General features: G+C 34.5%; 1 long non-coding RNA gene across 1 annotated transcript; it reads left to right on the forward strand.

The window, feature by feature from the left end:
- Nucleotides 1-1,190: 1,190 nt before the first annotated feature.
- Nucleotides 1,191-1,703, forward strand: LOC137851904 (uncharacterized). The gene is made up of 2 exons (XR_011093562.1): nt 1,191-1,300; nt 1,658-1,703. It is a non-coding gene; the product is annotated as an uncharacterized lncRNA (long non-coding RNA).
- The last annotated feature ends 13,040 nt before the right edge of the window (nt 1,704-14,743 follow it).

Raw genomic sequence — 14,743 nt, forward strand, 5'->3', positions numbered from 1 at the left:
GGAGATTGAATAGCAGAACTTGTGAGACTTTGTGGAAATTTCCCCATATGGCACTCTATTGCCTGACTGAACTTTCATGGATATCAAAAATTCTACCAGGGTGAGGTGTTTGATGCCAATAGCAATTTATTAAACTTGTATTTACTTCTCATGGAATTAAACTCAACCACTATTGCCTACTGTGCCTTAGAGATCCTGCATGCTGATTCCTGCAAAAACAGAATTTTCTTTTGTTTTCAGCACACAGCTAATTTGGTGACAGCTGCAAGTACTACCTAATTCACACGCACAAACTGATGACAGTCAAGTCAGCTGAGTATAGCCAGCTCAAAATGTGTTTTCATCTTCATGTCTGAAGCACTGTTCCTCTTAAAGGCCCATTATTTCATGAAATTTCAGTTTTCTATATACTTTCACTTATTAAAAATGAAAGATATTACATTTGGACACAGTAATAAATATTTAGTATTTGCCTCTACTGCTCTTTTTTCAGTAACAACTATTGTCACATTTAATGTGAAAAATAAAAAGCACATTAGCCTACAACATAGTAGACTAAGAACTCTGTGAAACTCTAAGAAAACTTCTATTTTATTTTATTTTATTGTTTATTATATTTATTTTTAATACTCTGAAAGGGGCTGGCACTAGAGAGAAAATAAGAATTTGGATTTTGGAATTTTTTTTTCCCTGAAGAGGTTTTACTGTTGCTTCCATCCCACCGTAAAATAAATAAATAAATAAGTAGATGATGATAAAAAAAAATTAAAAAAAATCCATAATCTAGTACATAATTAGCAAAATACATATCTACCATTAAAGAAAAATAATGCTTAGAATAAAAAATCTTTGGCAACCTTATCTTTGTTCAGAATGAGCAACAGATGTCCCAAACACATGCTCTACTTTTAGTTAAGATAGAAGAATGGGGAAGGGGAAGGGAAAGGGGAAGTGGAAGGGAATGAATCTTTTTTAAACAAATTATCTTTATATGTGCATATATAATTATATGCATGTATAAATGTTAGTACTCTTACTACTAGCATAGTATTCAATGCTAAGCTCCTCACTTTTTAAGGCATCAAAGCAACTGTGACACTTCATTGTTACCCTGGATCCCCATTGAATGGCCTCTCCCTGCAAATTACCTTTATCTAGGGACCTCTGTGTGGTTTCTTTGCTCCCTCTGTGTTTCATCTCTTTATTGCTGCAGAAATCTCACCACCAATATGTTACTGTTGAATTTCAATCAACATCTTTTTCATCTTACTTTGCAGAATTTTGGCATCCCAGAGATTCAGTAAGTTTCCTTCTTCTTCCCTTTTACCAACCTTTTCTTCTATAACAGAAAACATGTTTGACTGGCTTCTTTTTAAAGTAACTGGTAATTGTTTTATTCAAGGAATGAATGGAGTGAAGTAAACACATGGAGAAACGGTAGCTCAGGTCACTGACATACGTGTTATGATTTGAGCTATGAACTAAATGTATGCAATAGAAAAAAAAAAAAAAAAGTGAGACGAATCTTTTTCCTTATTGGAACTGAGTAGAGTGTTTTACATAATTTTAACACTTTCAGAAGTATTGCCAGTTATCAAAATGAATTCATTTTCATTTTTCAATTATATAAACTTATTATTACCATTCCTTACTATAGGTCAGCCCTACCTTGCAAGGAAAAAAAAATGTTTTTTCCACAGCAGGTAAGAAAGTCTGACAGTTTACCCTTCCTTTAGCCATCAGCTTTGGATTTAATCTATATGCCATAAGATTTATTCACACAGACTATTCAATTAAAACCAGAAAAATACATTTCCCTTTTTTAGGAATAATTTGTTTGTTTGTTTGCTTGTTTTTGTGTTTTTGATGGTTTGCTTTTGTGTATGTCTGCAAGTCACTTCTTATGTACAAAATAACAACTTTGAAAAAAAAAAAAAACACATGTTAATTTAAAAATATTGCCATTTACTAATCAGAAAGGTTTAGTAAACCACTAGATTCCAAAAATGTTAGGTGACCACAGTATTTTTGGATATAAGTACTTCACTAATTAAAAGTATTTCTAGTAAATACATGTTTTACTTTTTTTTTTTTTTTTCCCCAGCAATGACAATTTTTGTCTATCTTCTGTGCAGTTTTTATCCCAGTCTTTACTTACTGTTTTTCTCTTAGCCACTATCTTCTTAAGCAGTGGCTTAGAAGATCCTGTATGACAAATATCCTCCAGTTCCTCCCCTTTCCAATATGATGTTATCAAAAAGATTGACAGGCAGCTTTTATTTCTTATGTATTGAAATGGACCACATTTGTTATTCTTAATCACATTTTGCTGTTTTGTAGATGGCAGAGGTGGGGGAGGGAGATTTTGGTTTATATTATTTTCTCCTCACAGAAATAAGAATGTTTTTACTTTTCATTTATGCACTTTTCAGCATTTGAAAAATGTAACAAATTTGCTATGTTTATTCATTTTCTGGTGTTCTTTAGTTTACCTAGCACTGTGGTACAGTATGCTTTTGAGGTCTGACTCACTAGGCAACTATTCATTCTGGGGCTGATTACGTATTCTGAAAATGTTGTATTTGTTCATTATGTTGTCCTGTAAATTCAAAAATATTAATAAACCTCCTACACACATTAGCAGAAATGCTTCCACTACTATTTCCTGATGAAATTATTATGAAGCATCTGAGTCTGAGATCAAAACTGTTGGACTTTTATTCTTTGTTGACAATGAATGCCTCAAAAATGGGACATAAGAAGATATCAAAAATTCTACTTGTAAATGAGAACCTATTCATAAAATATTTCTAATTTTTGTTTTTTTTTGATTCAGACTTAGTAACTTAATCACATCCAAATAAAAGAAAATGTCCTTACCCAAATGACATCAAACTCCACCTAATCAACTAAAACTGATCTTCTTTAGATCAGTCTTAGAAATCTGCTTTGAAATGCTTCTCAGATGTTGACTGTGTCACGTGTTATTCTGAAGTGTGGATTGATCTGAAAATGGAACACAGCAAGATTTCTGACATATTTCTTTAGTGATGATTCCTAGCATGATCTTATACACCATATAAGACTGCCCTTTGTTGTGTAATCTAGAATCTAGACAAATGTCTGTCAGCTCTTTTATTTTAACATGTTTTAATTCTTTTGCTACAGACAAAATAAAGAATTTTCCTCAACTTTCTTCTGAGAGAAAAGACTACAGTGCTATTAAAATATAGACTGAATCTATATGGACTAAGGAGAAAAAAAAAAAAAAAAAAAAAACACAACAGGAAGCGGTTATAGAAAACATGAAAGTGTCAACCATTGCTGAAGAGAGGACGTCATTAGATGGACCTTTGATAGTACTGTGTAGAAATTCTTGTTATGCAGGCAGCTGATCCCTTCAAAGAGATCAAAACCTTGGATGCAAACCTGTTTAATGTGCTTCTTAATTTTATCTCTCTGTGATATATATTTTATATATATATATATATATATATATATATATATATATATATATATATATTTGAGATTTTTCCTGAGTTAAGACTGTGGACTTTCTTACCTGCTGAAAACAGCAAACTAAAATTATATACCTTGTTTTTATTGTGGTGACATTTGTTCCAGGCAGGGAATTCAGTCCCCTGCTATTGCAAGTTATATGGTTTTACCTCTAGTAGTAAAACGCTAGCATTTGTATTGACCCAGTACAGTTGGGCCTCAGGATTTGTTTTGCCCAACCTTGGCCTGCACAGGCTTGACCTTGTTATTGTTGTGGTAACAACTGTCTAAGAAAAACTCATTATTTACCTTTACTTAGCTCTGTGAATGCTATACGTATCTTAAAAGTCTGAGAAACCTCAGCAGTTGTTGCATAACATATACTAAACTTTCATGCTGAGCCTGGCAAAGCTAGTGTCCCACTTTCAAACTGTAAGGATAAGAACCAAGGATAAGAAGCAGATTGTTAAGAAAAAATGTAAATATACAGCCAGTAGCAGAGCCTAGTACCAAGAAGGAAGGGACCCCAACACTGGCAGTTGAGCTACTGTTAGAGAATAGCTCAGGACTCGGACAACCCACACTGCCACCTGAAAGGGTGAGCATAGCACTAAGGAAAATGGGCAGAGACTACAAAGGGTTTCCGCATATCACACTTTTAACACTATTAATGATGATTTATTTCCTTAGTAATTTGGACTGTAAATGTTACTGGTACTGTAGTTGGAGAGATAATAACTATTCAGTGTGTTTTGATTGAAAGACTTTATCTAGAGAAAGTCTTGGCTCTGTATACCTGTGTGTAACCTTTAGGCCATAACAAGAATTTGAGCAAGCAACCCCCACATACAATCCCTCTTCACAGGGAGTAGATCTTGTCTTAAAACTGGTTTATAAGTTTTTTATAAGATTATAAATGTTTAAAAGTTTTTTTTGTAAGATTTCCTGTCCCTGTTGTTTTTATAGAAAGACTGTTCTGAAACTTTTCTTTCTACCTCCAGCTAATTTCAGCCTTGTATAATTTACAGTAGAGATCTCATTGCAGTACAGGTCAGTCAAACTCTGGATGGACATCCTCCCTCAATCTTCAGTCTGTTAAACAGGTCAGTTAAACAGGTCAGGATCTTATTTATTTATTTATTTATTTATTTTTCCTCTCATAATCTAAGCTGTTTTGTACTGTGTTATTAAATCCCGCTAGCATTTCTAGACAGGTGTCTCCCATTGGAAATTACTCCTCTTGAAATGGTTAGAATTACACACAATCTTTTAACCATGCAATTATGAATGAATACTATATGTCCAAGAAAACATTCATAGATTATTACAGCTGGAAATAGCTGTCTCTAGGAAGGCATTTTCCATTTCAGTGGAGGCCATCTTGCTCACCATCATCCTCACAGAAAATCAGAAAGTGTTGCTTTAACTTTGTCTGTCTTTATTTCTGTACTCCTCTAGTCAATATGACATTCATCAAATTGTTAATGTTAGCCTGCTATTCAGTCAAGTTCATATTTTGAAGTTTTACACTGTATACAGGATGAAAGTTATCTGATTCCAATATACAGAATAAATTTTAACAAATCAACAATATTATGGAATAGTAAAAGTGGAAAAAAAAAAAAAAAAAGAAAGAAAAGAAACAAAAAAAAAGCCTCCTGATACCTCTGCTGAGCAGTTAAAATGTGAATTTCACTTCAGGGGCTATATAAAGGTGCCTTGTACCACATTTGTACTATGGGCTTCAAGTTTAATTAATTAATTTTTTTTTTTGGCTGGTTCAGCCTGTCTGAACTGCTGTAAAGCACTTGAGATCAACTGCCCATTCCAGTTTCAGCATGTTATGGTTTTTGTTTGTTTGTTTGTTTGTTTGTTGTATGTGTGTGAAGCCTGTGACAGAGAAATAGTATTCAGATACTGTAGTGATGGATGATACTGTAATATGTCAGGCAATTGTTTTCATTTATTCACCAATGTGCCAATGATTCAGTGAGATTATACAAGGTTACCTGTATGTTACCTTTTTCATATGTGGTTGTATTTGCATTGTGTGGTAAATACCAGCACTCCCAGCCTGATAGCCTCTCATCTACAGTCATCTTCCTCTGTGTCTAATGGAAAAAATAATAATAAAAAAACAAAAAATACAAAAATAATGAAAAAAAAGATGTGCCCATGTACCTTTTTTAGCCCATTTATATCTGATTTAGCCTTTTTATATCTTGAGCATAATCACTGTTTTACTTTACCAAAATGGCCAACAAAGTAATCTTTTATGCATTATTCTGGGTTAAGTACAAGGAAGCCTCTCTAGAATGTTCAGAGAAGTCAGATCCTGGCTTTTTCTGCTGTCAACACGTGATAGATTTTCTTCAAGAAAAAATAAATAAATAAAATAAGTCATTTGGATTTAGAATGTTAAGTCATTAATTTTTATACATAAAACTGGGATACATTTTGAACTAAAGTGAAAGTTTGATTTATGTTTTGTCTTTGATATAGAGCTATAAAACTTAGCAACATCAAAATGGATTTTTAAAACTGGATGGTTTTACCTGTTTTTTGTTTTGTTTTGTTTTGTTTTTGAGAAGAAAAAGAAAACAACTATTATTGGGGAATATTTGCTTCAACTGAGATGTAATCAGCCCATACTCATGTGCTACAATAAAAATTTATTGTCTCTTTTTTGCTGAGGCTCTGTCCATTGCTTCTCTTGTAACACACATAATATGTTCCTCCTGAAGTGTCTCATAGTGTCATTAGTCGAATTATTGTGACACAAGCTAGAGCATGGATTTACAGTATATTACACGGTAGTATTTTATATACAGTATAAAATTCCCCAGTTAAAAAGGGCTAACTCATGCTGCACAAACAATGAGTATGGACTTGGAGAGTCAACAGAGAACAGCCAGCACACTGTAAATACAATTTTTGCTTGCCTTATTTTCTGAAGAACACAACACACTTTAGCCATATCCACAGTAATAAAAGCCTACTTTTTCTCTGATTCTCTCTGTCAAAGTCCTCCCACTCCTCCCCAAGAAAAGAACATTATTGCTTCCTGTGGGCTACTTGAAATAAAATCTCTACTCATTTAACCGTAGCTGGGTTCTTCACAGCATGCCTACCTATCTTGCCATAAACAGATTTTACCCTCCCACTGTGCTTCCACAGTAGTATCTTGCTTTAACTCTGCAACTATTTGGTAAGAGGTTTCTTTCTTTTTTTTCTTTTTTTCTTTTTTTCCCCATGTTTCTGTGTAACAAATGATGGTGTTGGTGTGACAATTTTGAAGGACTTCTTCCAAAACAAAAAAATATTTTAGTGAGGGTTTTTTAACTTTAATATTTCTGCTTTCTTCTGGTATATTTTTAAGAAGACATTAATAAACAAACAAACAAACAAACAAAACAACAACAACAACAACAAAAACATCTATGGAAACACACACCAAAACTCCCTTAAATTGATTTTTTTGTTGTTGGTGGTTTTATTTATTTAATTTATTTATTTATTTATTTTAATGCAAGTAATCCTTCCGAAGGCATAGCAAAAGCTCATTTTTCGGACTTAATTTTAACTTCTGGAAAAAAAAAAAAAAAAAGAAAAAAAAAAGTTTAATGTTAAAGTGAAATCGCTTACTAGTATTCAGTGTTTATAAGGATCAACAACATTACATAAAATTTAATGAAAATAAAAGCATTAAATTAAAAATAAAATAAAATAAAATAAAGCAAACACAGTCAAAAAAAATGTTTACTGCAAATCAGTTGAAACCCCCTTGATTTCAACATAAAATTTTCCATTGATTGGTGGAATAGGATTTAATCAAGTGCTGAGCAGAGGCTGGTTTTATAAACTGTCAGATTATGATATTTCTTCTAGCATTTTATGCTGGAGATTGCTAGGATTATATGAATAAAACATACAATTCACTCCTTCTGATGAGTCTTAACTGAACCAAAACCTCAATAGATATCACTAGGAGTTCTGCCTAAATAATTTTATGAAATCCTTCAATTAACTGAATTATAAATTTCTGCTTAAATCGTGGTGAAGATATAATAGGTGTAAGATATAGTTAAAGAAACAAATATTTGTTCTTGTATGCTTGACTTTATGGAAGGTACTATAGTTTGACTTTATAGCTCACAGTAGCTCTGAAGTAAAAGTTGTAAATCTGTTTTGCACCTTGTTTACTTGATTTAAGTATATATATATATTTCAAATAATATTTTTCAAATATTTAGTATATGGTTGAGGCAAAACTTGAAGTTTCAAGAAAATTAATAGGTTTCAGTTTATGATGTAATGAACTAATTTGAACTGGAAAAAACTTTGATATAGCTGCATGACATTAAGGAAGAGTCCTCTAATAAGGAAACTGACAGCTTTTCAGGACTGTAACTACTTAAACCACATGTTCAGTTCTGGAACTGAAGAACAGGTACAATACAAATGGATGAATGGAGTAAGGGAAGGAGCTATTGGCAGCAATGGTGGATGAATCTCTTTCTTGTCCCCACTGGAGCAGAGCTGTGTTTGTGATATGTTTCTTCCACAGATTGTGACACTGAAGATGAGGAAATACATGCCTCTGGTCAAATGTATAGGAGTGTGAAAATCTGTAAGGTTGATCTGTTTGCTTTCAGCTGCATGGTGTTCTTTGCAATACAATTGTGGCTCGGGGTAACTCTCTGGAGAGGGGGATATTTCTGATTTGCTCAGGAACAACTGAGCAAAAGCAGGAGGCAAGATTCTGGACATTGTAGAGTGTAGCAGAAAGAAGACAGCATTGAGCAAAGCACAGCAAGAATAAAAACGTCTGGCAGAAGAGAAGAATTAGTGAGAAGAGCAGGAAACAGTGACACATCTCAGTGGAGACTGAAAGACAACCTTCCTAGGAAACAAGGGGAACTGTGAAAGTTTTCTCCAAATTACTTGGCTAAGCACAGGGGCAAGGATTTACCTGCAAGAAAACAGTAAGCAGGAGAGAGTTTTGTATGAGGTGATTTTATTTTTACTTGTCTAGTATAATCACATTGAGTTTTCTCTGTGTAAGAAATTATGAATTCTGATCTCTATTATAGAATGGGTCTTTTTCAGATTAAAAAGCATTTTTTTGTTGTTGTTGAAATAAGTCATGCCAGAATGTCTAGGATCACAAACCTTGACATTCAGGACAACTTGAGACAAGAACATACAGAGTTGTTTAATTTTTCCTTTTGTTTATTTTCAGGTTTTATATTAGGACCACTATGTGTAGCACAACCTAATCTGATACAACACATTTTATATTTTAACAGTATTTATTCTAAAAATAGTTGAAAAACAAACAAACAAACAAAAATCTGTTCAATTCAAATTATGTCAGTTAAATAAACATGCTGAAAATGTTTCAAAGAGGAACGAAGAAGTATTTTCTCAGAGAGAGAGGGATCCAATGTAGAAATTATCTCCAAGGAGTCTGTCCATTCAGGGCTATGCAGAAGTTTTCAGCATTTTTCTTGTTAACAAAAGTAATACTGTTACTATGGCAACTGAAACACACACATAAAAGGTAACTTGGCACTATTCCTGACAATATATATATGTATAAATCTATTTGAAATGTTAAAATATATGCTACAAAAAATATCTCCTGAATTCAAGATTGTCTCTTAATTTTTAGTTGCATTCAAGTGTACTGGTTAGCATGTATTTCAAATGGTCATTTATCTCTTTATATTCTTCTCTGAAAAAAAAAATATATGCACAGAGCAGTCTTAAATACTTCATTCCAAATACCAAGTGATACCAAACAGAACCATTCCTTTTGCAACAAAAGAAATAAAAAAGTGTTCAAAATTCGCATATTATTCACATATTCATTACAGTTATCATGCATATATTCAGTGATATGCTCTCAGAAAGAGATTATAATTTCATCTGATTCCAGGCATTACAGATTTTACTGCATGTTCTGTGTGTTTTGAATTTTTTTCTGTCCTCACCCCCCTTTGTAGGTGAAAGAAAATGAACAAAGAGGAATGGTTGCCTTTTAGAGCACCTACATTATTATTTATGAGCTGGGAGCACTGAAGCAGACTTATGTGGAACAAATGAAACTTTGTTAAATTCTCTGGTGAAACCATTTGCACCCCATAGGAACCTTTTGAGTTTTTGCCATCTACTTCAAAGCTATTCCTTTCAAATCATCTTTACTTTTTGCTAAGTGTGACTTCCCATCCGTCAACAGTCTTTCTTTGATTTAAAAAAGGTAAAAAGCCCCAAGTTAGGGATTTCCTTAGTTCCGATCATATATCACAAATCATAGCTTATTAGACGTGGGCTCCTTAGCATTCTTTGACTGTAGTCAAACTCAAAATTAATGTATCACTCCAAAAATAAAGCCCTTGCAAAACCAAAATCCCTGCCTTATGACTGGTTGTGCCATGAAGAGTTAAATTTTAACAGCAAGACCAAAAGTCATATTGAATGTGGTTAATCATATTAGTTATTTTAAGCTTGTGGAAAGGTATTCAGCTTGATCAATTCATCTAAGAAAACAAAAAACTCATGAAGAAAGACAGTGGGAATGGAGGCAAGGCCTTAAACACAGTTCAAGGATTTCAAGCATGTACTGACATCAGCACCAATGCAGCAATTCATTGACCTGCTGAAGTAGATTAAATTTTCAACAGTAACTTCAAAAGAAGGACTGGAAGATGTATTGTTTCAAAGGACTTTAATGGCTGCCAGTGATAAAAACAAGGGCAGCAGCAAGAAAAGGCACACAGAAACTGAAAAGGGCACAAGTCTATTTTCTACTAATTCTGCATAGACCTTCTAGAGTAGTACTGCTTGTTTTCTTTAAGATAGCCAGGCCTATAAAATTCCTATAGGGGGACCCTCTGCCATGGGCAGGGACACCTCCCACCAGACCAGGTTACCCAAAGCCCCATCCAGCCTGGACATGAACACTTCCAGGGATGGGGCATCCACAGCTTCTCTGGGCAGCCTGTGCCAGTGCCTCACCACCCTCATAGCCCTGCTGACCTAAAGCAATTTTTGTGGGACTGAGGCAGAAGCTGGTAATGCTCTCTTAGTCAGTGGCATCACTCCACTGCTTGGAAGGAACCAGGGACTCATCCTTCATGTCCTAACATCTGGCTGTTTGTTTGTGCATAATTACTGTATCAATTCACATAATAAGTCAGCTGAGAAATGGTGTGGATAAATACACAACAATTGGATTAAATCTCGTTCAGAGTTCTCCAGTTGCTTTTTTTACCATGTTTCACAAGGGCCACTATCCCTCACCAACCCCTCTCTCTACAGTCATGGAGCTGCCCAGCAGTGTGCTGGCAAAAAAACAGGTAGGCTCCAGATGGGGCAGCTGAGCCCCTCTGCACCTCGATTCAGACCCATATCTAACTCCACTGCTGGAAGGCTGCAAGACTTTTAAATGTGGAGGTTCAAGGGTTTAGTCACCAAAATTATATCAGCTCTCTGGATACATTATCTGATTTACTAATTTATTTATCTAATTAAGTAGCTCTGTCCTCAGTCCTCAAGACACACGTACATCATAAACATGAACATGTTTCTTTTCTCATCCTTTAAAATATATAATCTTTAGTTTTAGTGTGAAAGTGTATTGAGCTGCAGACCTTTTCTGGATGATGGACATGGTAATATTTCTTAGCGTGCCTGCCTCATGACTTAAGTAAGACTCATCTAAAGCAAACTATTTGTTATTTTTGTAATGTACAAAAGGTTAGAAACTATCAAATGACTGGCCTGGATAATCGGCCATTAATTATAAAATATTAAGAAATAAATGTTCTCCTTGGTGAGAACTATTTCAGCTTGTGTCTATTGTTCAGTACAAAGTGTATTGATTCAAAATATTTCTGTAATACTATGATATTGAAGCTGACTTTTTTTTTTTTTTTTCCTATACTTCATCTGCATTTTGCTCTAAACTGTGGTGGACATTTTAAGGCTCAGGTGTTTAGCTAGTCAAAATTGCTATTTCAGCTTTCAGTTGATTCCCACCAAATGAGGATCTGCCCTGTAAATGTTTTCATTGTGCTTAGATTCCTTTCTAGTTCTTTATTTGATAATAGATGTTATCTGTGTGTGTGTGTGAGTGCAAGTGTGTATGTGTGTGTGTGTATCATTCTCTCTGTTGGCAGGGGAGAGAGGGGTAAGGTTAAGCAGCTCAGAGCAATAGAAAATGTGTATTCTGTTTCAGCAAATCAGCATAAAATGAAACAGTGACCAAGCAATATTATCTTAATTCGTGTCCTAGGCTCTTGTCAGATAGAAGCTGAACATTTTAGAGAATACCATTTTCCCTTTTAAACACATTAAGTTTGTAGATGCTGTTGCTACTGTTTTCAACTACTAGCAGAATCAGGATGTATTTTTTGCCCTGTTCTTAGGTTTAATTTACTCTTCTCCCACAACACAGTCTTTCTACTGTTGCTGACAGTGCTTGTCAGACTTTCTCTGATTTCCCTCTGCTCCGCAGCAGTGCAAAAGGCTTTGCAGGTTCACATTTCAATCACGGTTTCATTACAACAGGTCATCTTTTCATTAGTAGCCGTGGTTGTGTAGCCAACAGAAGGCCTCAAGTACGTAGGATTGCTTGTTCCTGGCTGCCCATTCCACACTGTGACACCCCTGACCTCTCTTTCTCAGTTACAGTGCCATGGTGCATTCAGCTAATTCAACATTTCATTATTCTGTCAGAGATCCTTGTACTTCTGCCTTCTGTTGTCCAACTGACTGGATTTATAATGGCAGACATTAAATAGTACTTTTTGCAGATGTTTTTGATCTGTACTATGCATTCATTCAGTATTATACAAATGAAGTCTCTGGAATTGTGGGTGTTTCAACAGCAAAGTAAAGCAAAAGAAGTGTTTTGCCTCTTCTTTTGGCTTGGTGGGTGTCCGGCTACTTCTTTTTTTTTTTTTTTTTTTTTGTTTGTTTGTTTGTTTGTTTATTCAGTTTTCAGCTTCTCTGATTGTTGGATTTTTGGTAGCACAGATTGCTTGTTATATGCAAAAGTCAATCCTTTTCAAATCTTCACAGTTTTTCAGATATCTCTTGTCTTCTGTTAAGTACAAGAAACTCATTGCAAAAACTATGTCTAGTAAATATTGCCTAGGCTTAGTGTGATACATTGCCAGCTAATATGTAACTTAGTAGAGTTATTTGAAAAACAAAACAATAATTAAAAAAAAAAAAAAACTAATTATCAGCTATTGATGGCTTATGGAGACTCCTTATGAATAAATCATTTTCAAAATGTTGCCTGGATTGATTAGATGCATCATGAATTGTCACCTGTTTTTCACTGTTCTACATCAGGTAATTCATTCAAATGCAATAATCTATGACCTTTTTAATTATTATATTTCTGCTTATGTATTCTTATTTCACCAATAAAATTAATGTCAAATCTGTCTTCAATGTACTGCCACACCATTACATCCTTATATATTTTTTTCAGACTCCCTATGGATATTAACTTTTTTTTCTCTTTCAAACTATTCTTTTTCTTGGTGTCTGTTGCTTTTATTTGCCCTCAGAGATGTTGGGAATGAAAAAGAAAGAGTATGTGTCATCTCTTTGCAGGATGCCTTGATTTGATTTGATTGATTGATTTATAAGAGCCCTTGCATCATTGTCTCCCTCTATTTTTTCCATTTGTTTACTGGGTATGCTGATAAGCAAATTATTATGTGCACCTGTTCTTCCAAGTCTTTTTTCCCTTGTACCATATCCTGTGGCATTTCATTATACATGTATAAATAGAAATGTCTGTTATGGCCTTTCACTTCAGGTTGGATCTCAACCATTTAATTTTTGGTTGCACAGAATCTGGAGCTTTATCATGAATGTTCTCTGTGGGGTTATAAAACATTCTGAGTACTGTTGCCAGCAATGACCCATACATCCTGTGGGTCACTTGTAGGGGCTTTTTTCTTACAGGCATGCTTGTGAAATATCTGTTTGTAGTATTGCTTCAGTTTATCCCTTGCCTTATTTCATTTGTATTTCATCAGTGTTAATATATTTCTTATCTTAGAAGGTAACCTTTAAGTATTTATTTCATTATAGTCACTTATCCCCTTTAATCTTTCTCATTTGTTAGACCTTCTGCTCATTTTTCACAATCCTGAAGTGAATTCCAGTTCTTGTAGAAAAGTTTGCACTGTTAACACAAGCACTTGCATGTTCTTGTTATGTTTGAAACTCATGACTTCTAAAGTGTACCCAAAACACTAAGTCTGATCATATGTTTTTAAGTGAAATGCAAGGTGGGTGTACTTTAAGTACTAAGAATTTTATTCCTGAATATGCCCAAAACCACCTCTATTTCACTGACTTGAACATCTCAGTATGACATCCATAGACAGACCAGGACTCCCTGTATTTAAATGCTGAGAGAACCTGCATCTGTAGCTGTGCTCATTGTGCTTGTATTGTCTATGTGAACCCACACAGATGCATGCACAAACTCACACACCTTGTTGTGATCTGCACAGCACAAAGGCCAGTGTGTTCAGAAACAGGCAGGCACAGTAAAACAGTGCCCACCTTCTGTGTGGCAGCCACTGACTGCAGCTCTGAATGATGTGGTGATGGGAAATAAGTGTTCTATTCTGCCCTCGTTACATCCCAGCTTCCTCGTAAGTAACACTTAAAATACATTCAAATATACCTCTGCAGCATTTGTCAAGGTCCACCAACTTCTGTAAGACTAGGACTTTTATTTTCTCTCTGAAACCATTAATATTTCTCTTCCTTTTCCTTAGGCTTATGACTGGGAGAAAAGAAAAAAGGGGGGGGGTTAGGAGGATATTTAGTATTCCAGAAATATAAACTCTTAAAAAAATCTTGAGAGTAGATAGAATCCCCATATAGAACATTTATATCTGTAATACAGATAATCACTATTATGCTACATAATTACTCTTTAGAGTATAGTTTCATGCTGCAATGCATATTTTGGGGATTTGACAAGAATACAGAAAAAAAAATGGGAGAAGCTAATTAGAAACATAATTATCAAAGAAAGTAAAAGACTTTGTTCCTAGCAAGAAAATATGAATCATACAGTAGAATAACAACAGTTAAATGCTGTCTGGAACACAAAATTACATGTCCGCTACCTCAATGCCTAGAGCAAAAGGCCATAAGAGTAATTCACAGTCCAAGGAAATTTTATTACTCATGAGCAATA

Source organism: Anas acuta, chromosome 2 (assembly GCF_963932015.1).
Source record: "Anas acuta chromosome 2, bAnaAcu1.1, whole genome shotgun sequence".
In the NCBI taxonomy this organism is placed as follows: Eukaryota; Metazoa; Chordata; class Aves; order Anseriformes; family Anatidae; genus Anas; species Anas acuta.